The 17,419-nt window shown below is 38.8% G+C and overlaps 1 long non-coding RNA gene across 1 annotated transcript in view; it reads left to right on the plus strand.

The window, feature by feature from the left end:
- The first annotated feature begins 2,886 nt into the window (after positions 1–2,886).
- LOC134321074 (uncharacterized) overlaps positions 2,887–17,419 on the plus strand; it is a 62,287-nt gene continuing 47,754 nt past the window's right edge. The window contains exons 1-2 of the long non-coding RNA XR_010013781.1: positions 2,887–2,965; positions 17,212–17,279. This is a non-coding gene — a long non-coding RNA (uncharacterized LOC134321074). The remainder of the gene's footprint in view (positions 2,966–17,211; positions 17,280–17,419) is intronic.

Raw genomic sequence — 17,419 nt, forward strand, 5'->3', positions numbered from 1 at the left:
CAGGTTGTTATTATTATATTACAATATTTTAAGTGTAAAATAAAATATAAAGTAAAATATTAAAAGTGAGTGAGTACCTTTAATTCATTCTGATATAGCATTTATATGGCGGCACGGTGGCTTAGTGGTTAGCACTGTCGCCTCACAGCAAGAAGGTCCTGGGTTGGATCCCCAGGTGGGGTGGTCTGGGTCCTTTCTGTGCGGAGTTTGCATGTTCTCCCCGTGTCCGCTTGGGTTTCCTCCGGGTGCTCCGGTTTCCTCCCACAGTCCAAAAACATGCCACCAGGCTAACTGGAAACACTGAATTGTCCTATAGATACCTAGCTGCTAGATGCACAAACCAGTGCATTGTAGTGCCGGTCCCAAGCCCAGATAAAATAGGGAGGGTTGTGTCAGGAAGGGCATCCGGCATAAAAACTGTGCCAAATCCCGCCGGCGACCCTTAACGGGAAGAAGCCGGAAATGCCGACCCCATAATCAAAAAATGGGACAAAGGCTGAGGAACAAGAAAATTATATACACAGATACATAATTTATATATACAGTGTATCACAAAAGTGAGTACACCCCTCACATTTCTGCAGATATTTAAGTATATCTTTTCATGGGACAACACTGACAAAATGACACTTTGACACAATGAAAAGTAGTCTGTGTGCAGCTTATATAACAGTGTAAATTTATTCTTCCCTCAAAATAACTCAAAATACAGCCATTAATGTCTAAACCACCGGCAACAAAAGTGAGTACACCCCTAAGAGACTACACCCCTAAATGTCCAAATTGAGCACTGCTTGTCATTTTCCCTCCAAAATGTCATGTGATTTGTTAGTGTTACTAGGTCTCAGGTGTGCATAGGGAGCAGGTGTGTTCAATTTAGTAGTACAGCTCTCACACTCTCTCATACTGGTCACTGAAAGTTCCAACATGGCACCTCATGGCAAAGAACTCTCTGAGGATCTTAAAAGACGAATTGTTGCGCTACATGTAGATGGCCAAGGCTACAAGAAGATTGCCAACACCCTGAAACTGAGCTGCAGCACAGTGGCCAAGATCATCCAGCATTTTAAAAGAGCAGGGTCCACTCAGAACAGACCTCGCGTTGGTCGTCCAAAGAAGCTGAGTGCACGTGCTCAGCGTCACATCCAACTGCTGTCTTTGAAAGATAGGCGCAGGAGTGCTGTCAGCATTGCTGCAGAGATTGAAAAGGTGGGGGGTCAGCCTGTCAGTGCTTAGACCATACGCCGCACACTACATCAAATTGGTCTGCATGGCTGTCACCCCAGAAGGAAGCCTCTTCTGAAGTCTCTACACAAGAAAGCCCGCAAACAGTTTGCTGAAGACATGTCAACAAAGGACATGGATTACTGGAACCATGTCCTATGGTCTGATGAGACCAAGATTAATTTGTTTGGTTCAGATGGTCTCAAGCATGTGTGGCGGCAATCAGGTGAGGAGTACAAAGATAAGTGTGTCATGCCTACAGTCAAGCATGGTGGTGGGAATGCCATGGTCTGGGGCTGCATGAGTGCAGCAGGTGTTGGGGAGTTACATTTCATTGAGGGACACATGAACTCCAATATGCACTGTGAAATACTGAAGCAGAGCATGATCCCCTCCCTCCGGAAACTGGGTCGCAGGGCAGTGTTCCAGCATGATAATGACCCCAAACACACCTCTAAGACGACCACTGCTTTATTGAAGAGGCTGAGGGTAAAGGTGATGGACTGGCCAAGCATGTCTCCAGACCTAAACCCAATAGAACATCTTTGGGGCATCCTCAAGCGGAAGGTGGAGGAGCGCAAAGTCTCGAATATCCGCCAGCTCCGTGATGTCGTCATGGAGGAGTGGAAAAGCATTCCAGTGGCAACCTGTGAAGCTCTGGTAAACTCCATGCCCAGGAGAGTTAAGGCAGTTCTGGGAAATAATGGTGGCCACACAAAATATTGACACTTCAGGAACTTTCACTAAGGGGTGTACTCACTTTTGTTGCCGGTGGTTTAGACATTAATGGCTGTATATTGAGTTATTTTGAGGAAAGAATAAATTTACACTGTTATATAAGCTGCACACAGACTACTTTTCATTGTGTCAAAGTGTCATTTTGTCAGTGTTGTCCCATGAAAAGATATACTTAAATATCTGCAGAAATGTGAGTGGTGTACTCACTTTTGTGATACACTGTATATGAATATATATGAGCTCCTAGTTACACCACTGGTCACGGTGGACCAATTCTACTCGACAAAAGACAGGAAACACCCCGGACAGGTCGCCAGTCCATCACAGGATAAACACTATAAAACCATTACTAGAATTTATGTATTTGTATAATGTTACTAATTTTAAATAAATCTATTTTTAAAATCTACACTTATGCTTTTAACTTGACTCACCCAGTTGTAATTGTATTATCTGAGAAATTTAAAAAAATTATAAAATGCTTGAAGGAACACACACTGCATATCTGGCAAAAGTACCAGCGTGTTGATGGAGATGTGAGAAATCAACAGTTTGGTGTATTTTTAATTTATGGTTTAAAATGGTGAAATATACAAAAACACACATGACAAATAGAATGCTGTAAATAGAAAATGTGATTCTCAGCAGCAGAGACAGATAGACTGAAATGAGGTGAGGGGTGGTTGAAGGTAAAATACACTGAAGTGGCACTGGTGTCTCAAGCAGGTAGACTCCAGAGCTGATATGAAACTCGTCCCAAATGACTCCTGACTCGACTCGGACTCGTCAAAATTAACTCATGAACAATTAAGAGTCTTTTTAAGAAGGCGGCGCCATTGTAACTTGCGGTTGGTTCGGTGCTACGTTTTGGCGCGCTTATATAAATTGTTGTTTGCAATTGTTTTTAATTGTTGAATTTTTGGAGTTTTACCAGTTTTAACACCATTATTGTCCTGATTCTGTGGAAGATTAGCTGTGGAGTTGGACTTTGCAGCAGTTTAATGTAAGTTAATGCTTTGTTATTTATTGAGCGTTTTAGCAACTTGCTATTTTAACCGTTGTGTAATGTTGTCTAAGGGCAACTACGCTTTTTGCAGACATCCCAAGTTGCAAAAACTCATTTCAGGGCGGTACCCCCGGACCCGGACCCGGACCTCGACCCGACCCCCCAAGCCCAAAAAAACCTGCTAACTGAGCTAACTGTTCGCGTCACAAACACATTAATGTGTACTACATAGTGCACTAGATAGTGTGAAAGATAGTAGATTTATGTTCCCTACACAGTGCACTAGATTGTATATTAGAAAACAATTTATGTTCCTTACTTAGTGCACTAGATAGTGTACTAGATAATAGACGTATGTTTCTTACATAATGCTTTAGGTAGCGTATTAGTTAACGGATTTAGGTTCCCTACATGGTGCACTAAATTGTATATCAGATAACGGATTTATGTTCCCTACATAGTGCACTAGATAGTATTTTAGATATTAATTTATGTTCCCTACGTAGTGCACTAAATAGTGAATTAGACAATTGGTTTATATTCCCTACACAGTGCACTAGATTGTATATCAGATCACAGATTTATGTTCCCTACATAGTGCACCAGATAGTGTATTAGATAACGCATTCATGTTCACTACATAGTGCACTAGAAAGTATAACTAGATGATGATTTGAGTTCCTTACGTAGTGCACTAGATAGTGTATTACATAATGAATTATGTTCCCTACATAGTGCACTAAATTGTATATCAGATAACGGATTTATGTTCCCTACATAGTGCACTAGACAGTATATTAGACAATTAATTTATGTTCCCTACACAGTGAGCTAGATTGTATATCAGATAACGGAGTTAATACGCGATCGGGAATAAAGTCTGTGTCGCCTGCGTGCGCGTTTGTGTCGCTCTTGGCCGCTCGTTCTAGATTCCGGGAGATTTTATCTGACTTGCGGGCATCAGGGAGCCGATATGTATATGCGGGAGACTCCGGGAACTTCCGGGAGACTTGGGATGTCTGTTTTTGTGTTTTGTGCATTGTGTTTATTTTGTGTCTTGTGAATGAAATGTAGCTTATTAATAAGCTTTAAAGAGTAAATAATTACATATTTGTATTTTGGTTTAGTGTGGGCTTGAGGACAAATGCTTTTAGAGCAACATATACGTAACTAACAAGTACCAAAGTAATTAGCACTAACAAACAGGTAGGCCTTACACATGGAATGGTTGCCTTGTCTAGCACATGCTAATGGGTTTAATTGGACAAAATCCTTCAAGTTGCTGAGCAGAGTCAATTATGACGTTATTGTTTATAATGGGTTTAAAAATAAAAAGTAGCCAAATTGTATAAATCAGTGTGTATGGTTGTTTGATGATGTTTATGAGGAGCAATTGATGACCAGTAGGCCTGAGCCAGAGTAGTGGGGTCTATATTAGTGGTGTGTTAGTGTGTGTTGTGCTGGTATGAGTGGATAAGACACAGCAATGCTGATGGAGTTTTTAAACACCTCACTGTCACTGCTGGACTGAGAATAGTCCACCAACCAAATATATCCAGCCAACAGTGCCCCGTAGGCAGCGTCCTGTGACCACTGATGAAGGTCTAGAACAGACCTGGGCACTGTACGGCCTGCGGGCCACAACCGGCCCGCATGAGGTTCGTGGCAATTAAAAATTAGACGTAAATAAATGTACATCAAACATGCAATATAACAGGATTGATTTTGACGGGAGCGCTGTGTCTTTAAATATCCGCAAGTTTCGATTTGCGTATGCGCGTGTGTGCGCGAGTGTATCAGCTTCACTGTAATGCGAACAGAACTGAGTGTGATTGACGGTGGAGTTTTTAACAAGACACGAACTTCTGAATTGTTTATTTACTAAAGTCAGATGTAACGCTGGTTAAGGATCAGAATTTAGGCTCTAAATCGCTGTTACGGTACTAAACAGAAATACAAGAACATGAACGATGTGGAGCGTCACACCTGAAGCTTCTCTAACTAAACTGCAAAAGCAACAAAGACTGTTTATAAAGTTTAACACGTCCAGAACTGAAGCAGTCAGGACCAGCTCTGTGATTTTAAACATAATATTAAACAATAACAAAGGACTGAAAAACAAATGAGGTAATTCGACTCAAAACAAAATAGTGTAAAGTTTAAAAACCTGCACATTTTGTTCACATTTGTTTTTGCATTTGTTTGTTTAAATAGTGAAATAATGTTGATGTTTTTACTCTGCATACTTCTAACTTTCTAAATGTAACATCAAAACATTAACAGCTTATTAGAACTGTACAATTCACTGCTTTTCATAAAGAGTGGACAGTCGTAGCCTAGTGGTTAAGGTACTGGACTAGTAATCAGAAGGCTGCTGGTTCAAGCCCCACCACTGCCTGGTTGCTGCTGTTGGGCTCTTGAGCAAGTCCCATAACCCTCAATTGCTCAGACTGTATACTGTAACTGTATTGTAAATCGCTTTGGATAAAGGCGTCTGCTAAATGCTGAAAATGTAAATAAAAAGATAAAATTAATTAATATTGAGCAGAATTAAGTTCACCTTATTGGTCCGGCCCTCCACAACAGTCCGAGTTTCTTATGTGGCCCCTTGGAAAATGTAATTGCCCACCCCTGTTGTACGTATATGCACCTCAGCACGTGCACGCACTTTTATTTCTGGTTGAACTGATAAAAAATACGACCCGTTTTTCAATTTCTGCTTATTTGTTATTTGATTTTTGATCTTAAAACAAAAAACGAATAACGCCCCGTTTTCCCGTTTTTCAGTATTGGTTTTTGAAACGAAAAACAAAAAACGACCCGTTTTCTTGTTTTTCAACTTTGGGATTTAAAGTGAAAAACGAATTACCAAAGGTACACGGACCCTAAAACCACAAAAGAACAGTTTTAACCTACCTTGCAGCCATAAAAATAAAAATATAAAATGGATCCACAATATAAAGTCAAGATAGAATAAGGGTCCGTGTACCTTTGGTAATTCGTTTTTCACTTTAAATCCCAAAGTTGAAAAACAAGAAAACGGGTCGTTTTTTGTTTTTCGTTTCAAAAACCAATACTGAAAAACGGGAAAACGGGGCGTTATTCGTGTTTCGTTTTAAGATCAAAAATCAAATAACAAATAAGCAGAAATTGAAAAACGGGTCGTATTTTAATTTTCCAAAATCAACATTTTTCATCAGTTCAACCAGAAATAAAAGAGCGAGCGCGTGCACGTGCTGAGGTGCGTGTACACGCTTCATATAAAGTGTAAATCAGGTACAAGTGTTGAGAAGACGGAGCAAAAAGTCATAATAACATTACACCGCGTCCCCTGTTATATTACCGTAATACAGGCAATACCGTAATACAGGCTTATTTGTTATTTGATTTTCGTACATGTCACGGTGAAGCTATTACAACATCTAATGCTTCTTTTTAATCAGTGTTCTGCCTATTATTTACCACATAACTTTTTGAAATATATTTGATTGTTGTTGCTCCTTGTTCACTGCAGAGTTAGTTCGTGCAATTTTATAAATTTTTGGATGTTTATTGGCCGAGAACAAGAAATATTGAATCGCCTCGGTTAAGGATTCGAATCTTCGTACTGAATCAGGAATCACGAGTCCGAGATCTCAATTAACCCGGATCCTATGAGTCCTCTGATTGGCCCTGGCTGTGAGTGCACGGAAGATAAGTGAGATCTGGATGCATTTTCATGCAGTAAATCAATCTCAATCAAGATGGCAGTACAAGTGACTCAAGTGAACCGAATCACATTACTGAGTGACTCAGACTAACCCGAGTCCATAAAATGAACCGAATTTACCACCACTATGTGACATGTACGATTAGTTATGCCTGTATTACAGAACTGAGTCCTATACGGTAATAATAATAGTAATAGGATAAATAGTTCTTGTGTGAATAACAAAGGCAGGAAAAAGTACAGCAGACACAAAAGTCAGAACAGGGGACGCGGTGTAACGTTATTGTAACTTTGTGCTCCGTCTTCTCAACACTTGTACCTGATTTACACTTTATATGAAGCGTGTACACGCACCTCAGCACGTGCACGCGCTCGCTCTTTTATTTCTGGTTGAACTGATAAAAAATGTTGATTTTGGAAAATTAAAATACGACCCATTTTTCAATTTCTGCTTATTTGTTATTTGATTTTTGATCTTAAAACGAAACACGAATAACGCCCCGTTTTCCCGTTTTTCAGTATTGGTTTTTGAAACGAAAAACAAAAAACGACCCGTTTTCTTGTTTTTCAACTTTGGGATTTAAAGTGAAAAACGAATTACCAAAGGTACACGGACCAATAAGCAGACTCAAACGTAACATCGATCATGCCATAAAATGACACAAATACAAACAAACCAACAAATCTACTGATGTTAAGTTCTCAAGCAGGTTATATAAAAATATAACCAACATTTGTTTTTCACTTTACAAAACAAAAAAACAGAGATTGTCATGTTTTTCTGAGTAAAATTGCTATTTTTTTTCAGCTGAACTTATAGTAGTTGTTTATTTTTACACTACTTTTACCATATATGCTTTGTGTATGTTATATCGACTTGTGACTTGAATTGGACTCTAGCTTAAATACTCATGCTCAGTACTTTTGTGACTGTACATCTCTGGTGAGTGAGTGTGTGTTATGCAATAGTTTGTCAGTTAATTCTTTATTATGTGGCCCTAATCAGAATTATGTGATTAAATAAATAAGTAAATAAGACATTTTAAAAGGCCATTTTAAAAACCAAAGACCCAGACATGTCTGTCAAACCTCAGTCTGAGTATCTTTGCTGTAATGTGAACAGCAGAGCCCTCCACCTAGTGGCCATACTTTGAGTAGCAATATGTAACGCTGGACACCTCCTTGAGCTTTACTGTTCAGGTTATAATTATTAAAATGCTTTTCTGTACAACATCAAAACTGGGTGTTGTTAAGGTAGTTCTATTTGGAAGATCTGAGCTGAAAGCAGTTTGTCATAGAATTCGTTAACGAGCTGCATGTAGTGTTGAGTCTAGCCCAGGTTTGATCCCCCATGAGTGCAATTTGCATCCCATTTTTGTCACAGAGGTCGCCGACAGACAAAAACTGATCTGAAGCAGTGAGTGGCATCCTGCTGCCAGAAAAAAAAGAGTCCTCGAGCAGTCAGGAGCTCCTGCTGCGTCAGGAGCAATTTCTTCCCACCATGCTGCAGAACTGCAATAATACTCAATCTCTAATCCTGTCTCCTTAAGTGACATTTTCTTATATGAAGCTTGTCTCAGAGTGCCTTCATTCTGGGCTTGAGGAAATGATGTTGTGGCTGGTCGTCAGCAGATGGCAGTGTTGTACAGTGTGGCACATGGGATCTGCATTCCTATCACGAGGAGCTGATATGAGAAGACATTTCCCATATGTCCTTATTCAGAAGCTGTCTAATTTCTCCTTAGCTTTGTGTGAGCCTACAGCTGGTGATGTTGCATATTGTTGTTCTGTTTCCGAGCTATGGGCTTAGTCAGTGCTTAATCAAAGTTATTAATTAGATGCTCTTGTTGCACTTCCATTCTAATGTTGGTTATCTAGAAGCTCAGTATCTTTCATTAAGAATTACTTGAAACATACTGCACTTTTACTGGCATTCCAGCATGTGGAAAGTGATGGTGATTAAAGGGACAGTATAGATGGGTGAACAGGAGGCCTTCTTTCTGTAGGGATATTGTTAAATGAAGCTGTGAGAAAGCATCTGCTCTTACAGTAGGTGCTTGTATTTGTATCTCTTTTCTTTTGCCGCATTGTACACTATATTCTTTACTCATATTTTTTTTATTTTGAAAGGCAGCACACAGAAGTGCTAGTGTGCTTAATATAAGTGCTAGAAGTGCCACATTTTACAGCACTCATTAAATAACACGCATTAATTAAATGACAATAAATAGAGGCTACAGTACACAGCATAGCCTACCTTAATGGTTAAATGTAGACCTAGAACATCCAGTGCAGTCACAAAGATAAAAATTCTCATGTTTTGACACCCCCCAGCTTCCACAATTGGTTGGAGGTTTTCCAAAATCAGTTACCCAAGAAGTGTTTTTAGCTGCATTACACTGACATAACTCGATTGCCGTAGGATTGCTAGGACCGCCTCATAGTGCAAGTTAACCAGTAAATGTGAGGCATTTGGACACTGCATGAATAAAAAATGTTAAATCGCTAAACACAAAACTTAGTTTTATTTATTTAGAATTATACACATAGTACTATGCAGTACATGTACTGTCCAATTAAATTTATTTTTTTTGCCCATTATTAAATACAATTCTGGAAGTATAATGTAATTAAATTTAAATTGATCGTTTTAGTAGACCTGTCACGCTCTGGTGGCTCAGCTGTAAATCACACTACAGCACACTACAATGCTTACTGAGCACATTTTTTATTTTTTTTATTTCAAAGTCCATAACCTACTTTTAGCAGAATTTCTGGAAATGCTAAATGGAAAGCCCTTATTTTTTGTTAACCATAACTTGTACACTGCTCTCCAAGTGTAGTTTATAAATAAATCATATGTGATAACGTGTATTGCTCCTTTAATACGTCATTCTCTCCCACCTGATGTTTGTGTTACAGTTTGCTTTTATGATGTACTTGCTCTGCTATTGGTGCTATGCTGTTATTAATTGGCTTGTTTGACATATTAGTTTGTTTAAGGTCTGCAGTAGGTGCAGTTTAATCTCTGGCAGAAAATGTTACAACATTAGAAAAAAACTATTTTTATTATAGTTTACAATGTCTTTACAAAAGTTTTGGTTGACAAACTTACCACGTCCCTTGCTTTATTGCAGCTTTTACAGTTGTTAATTGTTGGTTATACTTCTTCGCATTGACTGCCTAATGTAGCTATAATCTGTTCCACAAAACCTATAGTATATTATGAAAATATATAACCACTGTTCACACAAAGGATAGCATATTTCCACAAATTACTCTGTTTATTACTGAAACTGGCATTGCTTGCATGATATATAAATAAGGTTGTCTATACTTTTCTATCAGTGCCTTCAAAGCAATAGCTGTTTAGCCTTGGATGTTGGATATTATAGTGAATGTACTTAATATAATTGTAATGATGCAACTGTGTTGTGTTTTGTTTAGTGGGTAATGTGTATTCATTCTTCAACCAAGTACTTAAGTTTGATAGTCAATGCTGGGCTTGTTTGAAAGAAACCCAATTTTTTTTAGAGCTCCAGATTGAATAAAAGAGTATCTTTGTTGACCATTAAATTCTTGCGAAATAAAACGTGTTACTACTCCAACTAAAGTTCAGATGTGTGAAGTGTTTAATTACCAGCTTTGTTTTATATGTCAAGAAACCATTGTGTTTTGTGACATTCAATGCAAACATTTTGAAATAGATCAAGTCATGTCACTATGTCTGCACTGCTTGTGACTAGCTTCTGATAATGCAATCCATGTTGTGATGTTGGCAATCCAGCTTATTCTTAGTATTCCTCTTAGAGTCTTCAAGATTTCAGTGTTATGTGGCTGCATCACATGCCCAAAGTAATGTAACTTGGCTTAATGTAGTTCGGTAGCTTCTTTTCTGTTCTGGCCATCTTGTACACTTGCTTAGTGGTCATCATTTTCATTGAAAAGCTTTACAAGGCTTTACATATTTATGTGGCTACTGGCCACATCAAGGCTTTCAAACGTAGCTTGGTGATGGTGCTAATCAACTACATTTATACAGTATGTACTTGTTAATTTGACCATTACTACCTTTACTGTTGCCATTTTTGACTTTACTAGCACAATCTGCAGTATTTGATACTCTACTTCTCAAATATAAGGAGTCCACTTGTTTCACGTTCGATCTCCAGTTCTTCTTCAGTGTTCATCATTTATCAGCATGTTACATTCCTTTCCAACCTCCTTGATACGGCACATCAACTACTGTAGTTTGTGTGGTGATGTGGCCAGTGATATAATGTCATCAGTCATCAGATTGCTAATGGTCTTTCCACAAAGCTTGAATCCCTGGAAAATCCTTGTAGCGCCTTTCTCATAACTTGTCTTCCAAGGATGTTAAACAGACATGTTGAGACAATACTTGCTATTTCAAGAAATGATGTCTGAAAGAGATGTAATGTGTGAATCCAACCGCTCACATTATTTGATGACTGGTACTGAAAGTAGAACATTTTCATACATGCTGCAGTCTGTGCTTGTGCACACTTTAAGGAAACCTCAGATTTCCGCTTTCCATACAGATGACAAGATTGCATATGGGTTCAGCTTTCACAGTCTGCCAGATTTAGTAAACACTAGCAAATGTTCAAAGTTCTTGGTTCAAACAGACTCAGATTTGAAACAAACATGTCAGTGATTCCCAAATCGTTGGGACATGTATTATTATACATCCGGTAGTTTCCAGGCCACTTCAAGTTATTCTGTGCTGGCATACATTCTTTGTATGATGTACAAATAACAACCTACATTTATTACCACATTCCATCAACTAAAAGATCCTGCAGATTTTTTTTCTTTACAAATAAAATTCTATGACCTTTCCTGTCCAAAGGAACTCTTCAAATTGTTATACAAGCCCTTTTCAAACTCATTTTTATTCATTAGTAACCTTTTTCATTTTGATCATGATTGATCATGATTGTGGTGGGTCCAGTGCCACATCTACACTCAACTGTTAGACAATGTGGCACTCCATTACAAAGCACTTCAAGATTTCTAGATTACTGCACGTCTCTACCTGAAGGTCAACATATACTTCTCCTTTTTTGAGTCACAATGAAGTAGTCGGGTGTAAAAAGTAGTTTTGAGTGTAGTTGGGGGAAAAAAGGAAATCACATCATTAACTTCTAGGTTCAGCTCATTTAGGCGTAGCAAAAGTTCTTGTTTTTCATGTCTCAAGGGGGTTTTGTGCACCTTGATTTAGAACTACAAATTGGTGCATCAGCTGAGGTCTTCAGAGTGCTTGGTATGTGTTCCTCTAAGATCTAAGCATGTCTATAAGGTGAGACCTTTTTGATTCAGGATCTTGGCTTCCTAGTGAGTTTTCCCTCCAGTTAAACTAGCTCAGTCTTACCCTTCGGCAGAAAAAACAGTATATCACTTTTTTGTTTCTCTTGCTGCCTTTGTTGTAATTGTTGTATTTGCTCCTCATGCACCATATTAGCTAACAGTGTAAATGAGTACAGACTTGATAACACAAGCAAAAAGTACAAGCTGATTTAGAAGCAGTCTTTACAGAGGACTGCATCTAGCAAATGAGGAAAATAACACGTTTTCTTTTTATGTTTGCCCTAATGATATACACTTTGTGGCATTTCTAACCAAGGATGCAAAACACAGAGTGGTGTTGATGCATGTAGAGTTGTTTATCACTTGCAGTGTAATTTTCAAACATGGGAGTCATTTTAGGAGTTCTGTTTTTATGTTTAAAATAAACTCATGGAAGGAAGGGTATTAATCTGATGCACATTTGCATAATGGCTGCAGTGATTATATTGTTTGAGACTGCAAGAAAGAAGTAAAACATGCCTGTGAAGAAAACATTTTATTAAGAACTCTCTTAATCTCATGTTGTACTTGCACTTGAGTTTTATTCCACTTTTGCTTGCAAAGCATTTTCCAAATCAATTTACAATGTTTACCTTTTGGTTAACATTCAGCATGGTTTACAAACTACATCATAAAGCTTAACTGGCAAAGTAACAAAGTACATATTCAGTAATTTATTTAATACATTCCTGTTGTTTTAAATTTTTAACCTGGCGTGAAAAAAGTATTTGGACACCAGATAATGAGCTTGTTGAATGGAGTGACCTCCATGTCATCTTTTCATCTATAACAGCCACTCTTCTGAGAAGGCTTCTCACTAGACTTTAAAGCATGTATGTAGGAGTTTGTGCCTATTCAGTCAAAAGAGCATTTATATGGTTGGGCTCCGATCAGGAAAGCCTCAATAGATGTTCCAGTTCATTCCAAAGCTGTTCAGTGAGGCAAAGGTCAGGCTCTGCAGATCACTGGTGTTTTGTTACTGCTTTTATTCATGTATTTAAAAATCTTGCTTTGTGCGTAGGAGCAGAGTCATGTGTACTCGCATGTTTTTATATGAATATGAGTGTGTTCAAAAACCTAGGGAGCTGCCTTGCTGTCTTACTGTCTACATAGGCAGCTGCCTCAGTAGAGAGGATTCTAGTAAGTTAATGACTTGTTGTTAAGGCAGGTTATTCGAACGTGCTACTTGGACAGCGATCCCATCGGGTTTCGTGTTTAGCATCTTGCCATATAAACCAATGGATTGAGCACACTAACATGTCAATATACAGTATATATACAGTTGAAACCAGAAGTTTACATACACTATATAAAAAGACACATGTGCATGTTTTTTCTCACTGTCTCACATGAAATCAGAATAAACTCTTCCTGTTTTAGGTCAATTAGGATTACCACAATTATTTCTGTGCTAACTGCCAGAATAATGAAAGAGAGAATTTTTTAAGGCAATTTTTACTACTTGCTTCAAAGTCAAAAGTTTAAATACACTAACATTACTATGCCTTTAAACAATTTGGGACAGCCCATATGATCATGTCATGCCTTTGGAAGCTTCTGATAGGTTTATTGGCAACATCTGAGTTAAGTGGAGACACCTGTGGATGTATTTTAAGGCACACCTGAAACACACTGCTTCTTTGTGTAACATCATGGGAAAGTCAAAAGAAATCTGCCAAGATATCAGGAAGAGAATTGTGGACTTGCACAAGTCTGGTTCATCCTTGGGTACAATTTCCAGATGCCTGAAGGTGCCTCGTTCATCTGTACAAACAATTATACGCAAGTACAAACAAGATGGGAGTGTCCAGCCATCATACCGCTCAGGAAGGAGACGGGTTCTGTGTCCCAGAGATGAACGTGCTTTGGTCCGAAATGTGCACATCAACCCAAGAACAACAGCAAAAGACCTTGTGAAGATGTTGGCTGAAGCTGGTAAGAGTGTGTCATTATCCACAGTGAAACGAGTACTGTATCGACATGGGCTGAAAGGCCACTCTGCCAGGAAGAAGCCATTACTCCAAAAGAAACATAAAAAAGCCAGATTAATGTTTGCAAATGCACACAGGGACAAAGACTTTAATTTTTGGAGACATGTCCTGTGGTCTGACAAAACTAAAGTTGAACTGTTTGGCCATAATGACCATCGTTACGTTTGGAGGAAAAAGGGGGAAGCTTGCAAGCCTGAGAACACCATCCCAACTGTGAAACATGGGGGTGGCAGCATCATGTTGTGGGGTTGTTTTGCTGCAGGAGGGACTGGTGCACTTCACAAAATAGATGGCATCATGAGGAAAGAACATTATGTGGAAATACTGAAGCAACATCTCAAGACATCAGCCAGGAAGTTAAAGCTTGGGCGCAAATGGGTCTTCCAAATGGACAATGACCCGAAGCATACTGCCAAACTGGTTACAAAGTGGCTTAAGGATAACAAAGTCAATGTTTTGGAGTGGCCATCACAAAGCCCTGATCTCAATCCTATAGAAAATTTATGGGCAAAGCTGAAAAGGCAGGTGCGAGCAAGGCGGCCTACAAACATGGCTCAGTTACACCAGTTCTGTCAGGAGGAATGGGCCAAAATTCCTGCCAACTATTGTGAGAAGCTTGTGGAAGGATATCCTAAACGTTTGACCCAAGTCATACAGTTTAAGGGCAACAGTACCAAATACTAATGAAATGTATGTAAACTTTTGACTTTGAAGAAAGTAATAAAAATTGCCTTAAAAAATTCTCTCTCATTATTCTGGCAGTTAGCACATAGAAATAATTGTGGTAATCCTAATTGACCTAAAACAGGAAGAGTTTATTCTGATTTCATGTGAGACAGTGAGAAAAAACATGCACATGTGTCTTTTTATATAGTGTATGTAAACTTCTGGTTTCAACTGTATTTACGTGTTTACACATATACATGCATGGGATTAGCTAAAAGCTAAAAAAAAACAAAAAACACTAGTATAGCCTGTAGTGGTGGGTTTATAAAATCGATTTTTCGATTTGAATCGATCTTTATTTGAATGATCCGATATCGATTCATATAAACGCGAGATCGATCTTTTAAATACGCCCCTTTTTACGGTGTGCACGGAGATCTGTTACCTCTTTTAATCTCGCGTGACCAGCCGCTGTTTTTTCGTGCAACGAGATCTGACCTGCACATCAGTTCAGCATGGCAGAAGCTCCATGTTCGGCACGTGCTGACTCTAGCGCGCGTCTGTTCTGTACCATAACGGAGAAGGTGAATAAAGTTTTATGCTCCCGACGATCTGTTATGTGCCGTGTATTTGTTCCTTTATTAATCCAGTGCATTACTAAGACACTCGGTTACAGTAGTTTGGGAGAGCAGACAGACTCATCTGAGATTCTTCCTGGTGATAGATGGTGTAGTGTGAAACCCCCTATCACCGATTAGTCGTGCAGTGTGAACTGTAAAGCGACCCGGACCGGCAAATCAGAAAGTCGTGTAGTGTGAACTTGGCATAAGCTGTGCAACAGCCAGGTGTATGTTTACATTACATGTACACTGTTGTAGCATGTCAGACATTTTGTTACTGTTTTTTGTTTTGGATTAATTATTTATGTAAAAACAAATATTTTTAATAATAAATGTTCTTTGTACAGTTATCACATTTGTTCTGTGAACATCTGTACATATTTAAACAAAACCTGTTAATGTAACTCAAATATGCCTAAATGTGTTGAATCGAAATTGAATCGAAAATCAAATCGAAGATCGAAGATCGAATCGAATCGGGACCTTGTGAATCGGAATCGAATCGATCCAGGAAATTAGTGGCAATACCCAGCCCTAATAGCCTGTGAACCAGTTCGACCCTGCCTGCACCTTATCTAGATGCCAGAAATCTGATTTTAGAAATACTGTAGATCTGATTTTATTGCCTTATTCATAATTTCTCAGCTGCATTTTAATGAGATTTTAACATGACATGGTTATTGACAGCAAATTTACACACAAAAACCTTATTTATATATTGTTTGTGCAAGTTCATTGCATGTTGTCATTTGCACATTTATAAATGCCTATCACATTTATTAAACACATGAGACTGCAGGTAAAATGTATTACTGTTTATTTTAGATCTTTAAAAGCCTTGGTTGAGACCACACTAGACAATTTTAGCATTGTACACAGCAGACTAATTCTTTTGTTATTGTAAACATGATTGAATAAATCTATCATTGCATTATCAGAGTTTTGCACTTTTCAAATGCGTGAATACACTTGGCATTCCTAAATGATCCACCCACTCACCTACTCACACTTGGGAACAATCTGAGCAGCCTGTCCACCTTTGGAATGTTTTTGGACAGGACCTATGCTACCAGCTTTGTCACTGTGCCGTCCTACATTGTAGTATTTCATTTATTCGTTGACAATGCAGAATAAAAAGGGCTTACAACTGTATCACAACTTAACCTTAGAAATCAATCACTCAAGCCAGAATCAACTCAGTTTCTCTTTGCCGGCTTGCTCACTGATGTGTCAAGTATCCTCCATCGCTAGAGTGCTCTTCCCGATTGCCTTCCACCACCTCTGTCTACCTGCCAATACACCCACTTGAAATAAAATAAATAATAAAAAGTAAGTGCCAACATTGTCAAAGGCCTTCTGTACCAGCCGACTGCGGAAAGACAACAGTGGGCCACAGGGGGTCGGCATGCATGTCAATAGGTTTTGCTTGGTGCTTTTTTTACCTACAAATGTCAGGAGCTCAAATGTTGTTTGATCTGTTGGTGTAGTCTTCACAAAGTATCCTTTCAGCCCTTCACAGCTCAATGTTTTTCAGTATAGCACGAAGCCTTCCTGGCTGAAGGAGCCTGTCTGTTGAGGCAACTGCCCTTTTCCTCCCAGTGGGAGGGATAAGGGTAGAGAGAAATCAAGAAGGAAAAGGGATGAGCAGTGCAAGCTGAAACTGTAAAGCAAGTATGTCTGCTTGTTTTTATCCAGAAGAAAGGAAAAGAAACAATTTAAGGGCTGATTTACCCGTTATGTCAGGCCAGGCATGTATCATTTAATCATCTCCTCTACAGTGGAGCAAAGCAAATCAGCCGCAACAGAGAGAAGCATTATCAAGAAAGATGGATGCCTGCTATTCCTTTTGACCTGCGTACACTAAACAAAGTGTCTCTTTTTTTATAGTCAACACACAGATCACCTTTACTTCTGCTGACTTCTGGAGGACACCAATCCTGCAGTTTAAGCATACAGTAAGTCTTTTAAGCCTATAATTGAATGAAGAGTGGGCTCAGTGAGCATAATGTGCAAAATTGTTCATTCATTCAAACACTTAAGTAATTTATGAATACGCAATGCTGGGAAGAAGTATATGCCCCTTTTAACTTCGAAC

Source organism: Trichomycterus rosablanca, chromosome 10 (assembly GCF_030014385.1).
Source record: "Trichomycterus rosablanca isolate fTriRos1 chromosome 10, fTriRos1.hap1, whole genome shotgun sequence".
In the NCBI taxonomy this organism is placed as follows: domain Eukaryota; kingdom Metazoa; phylum Chordata; class Actinopteri; order Siluriformes; family Trichomycteridae; genus Trichomycterus; species Trichomycterus rosablanca.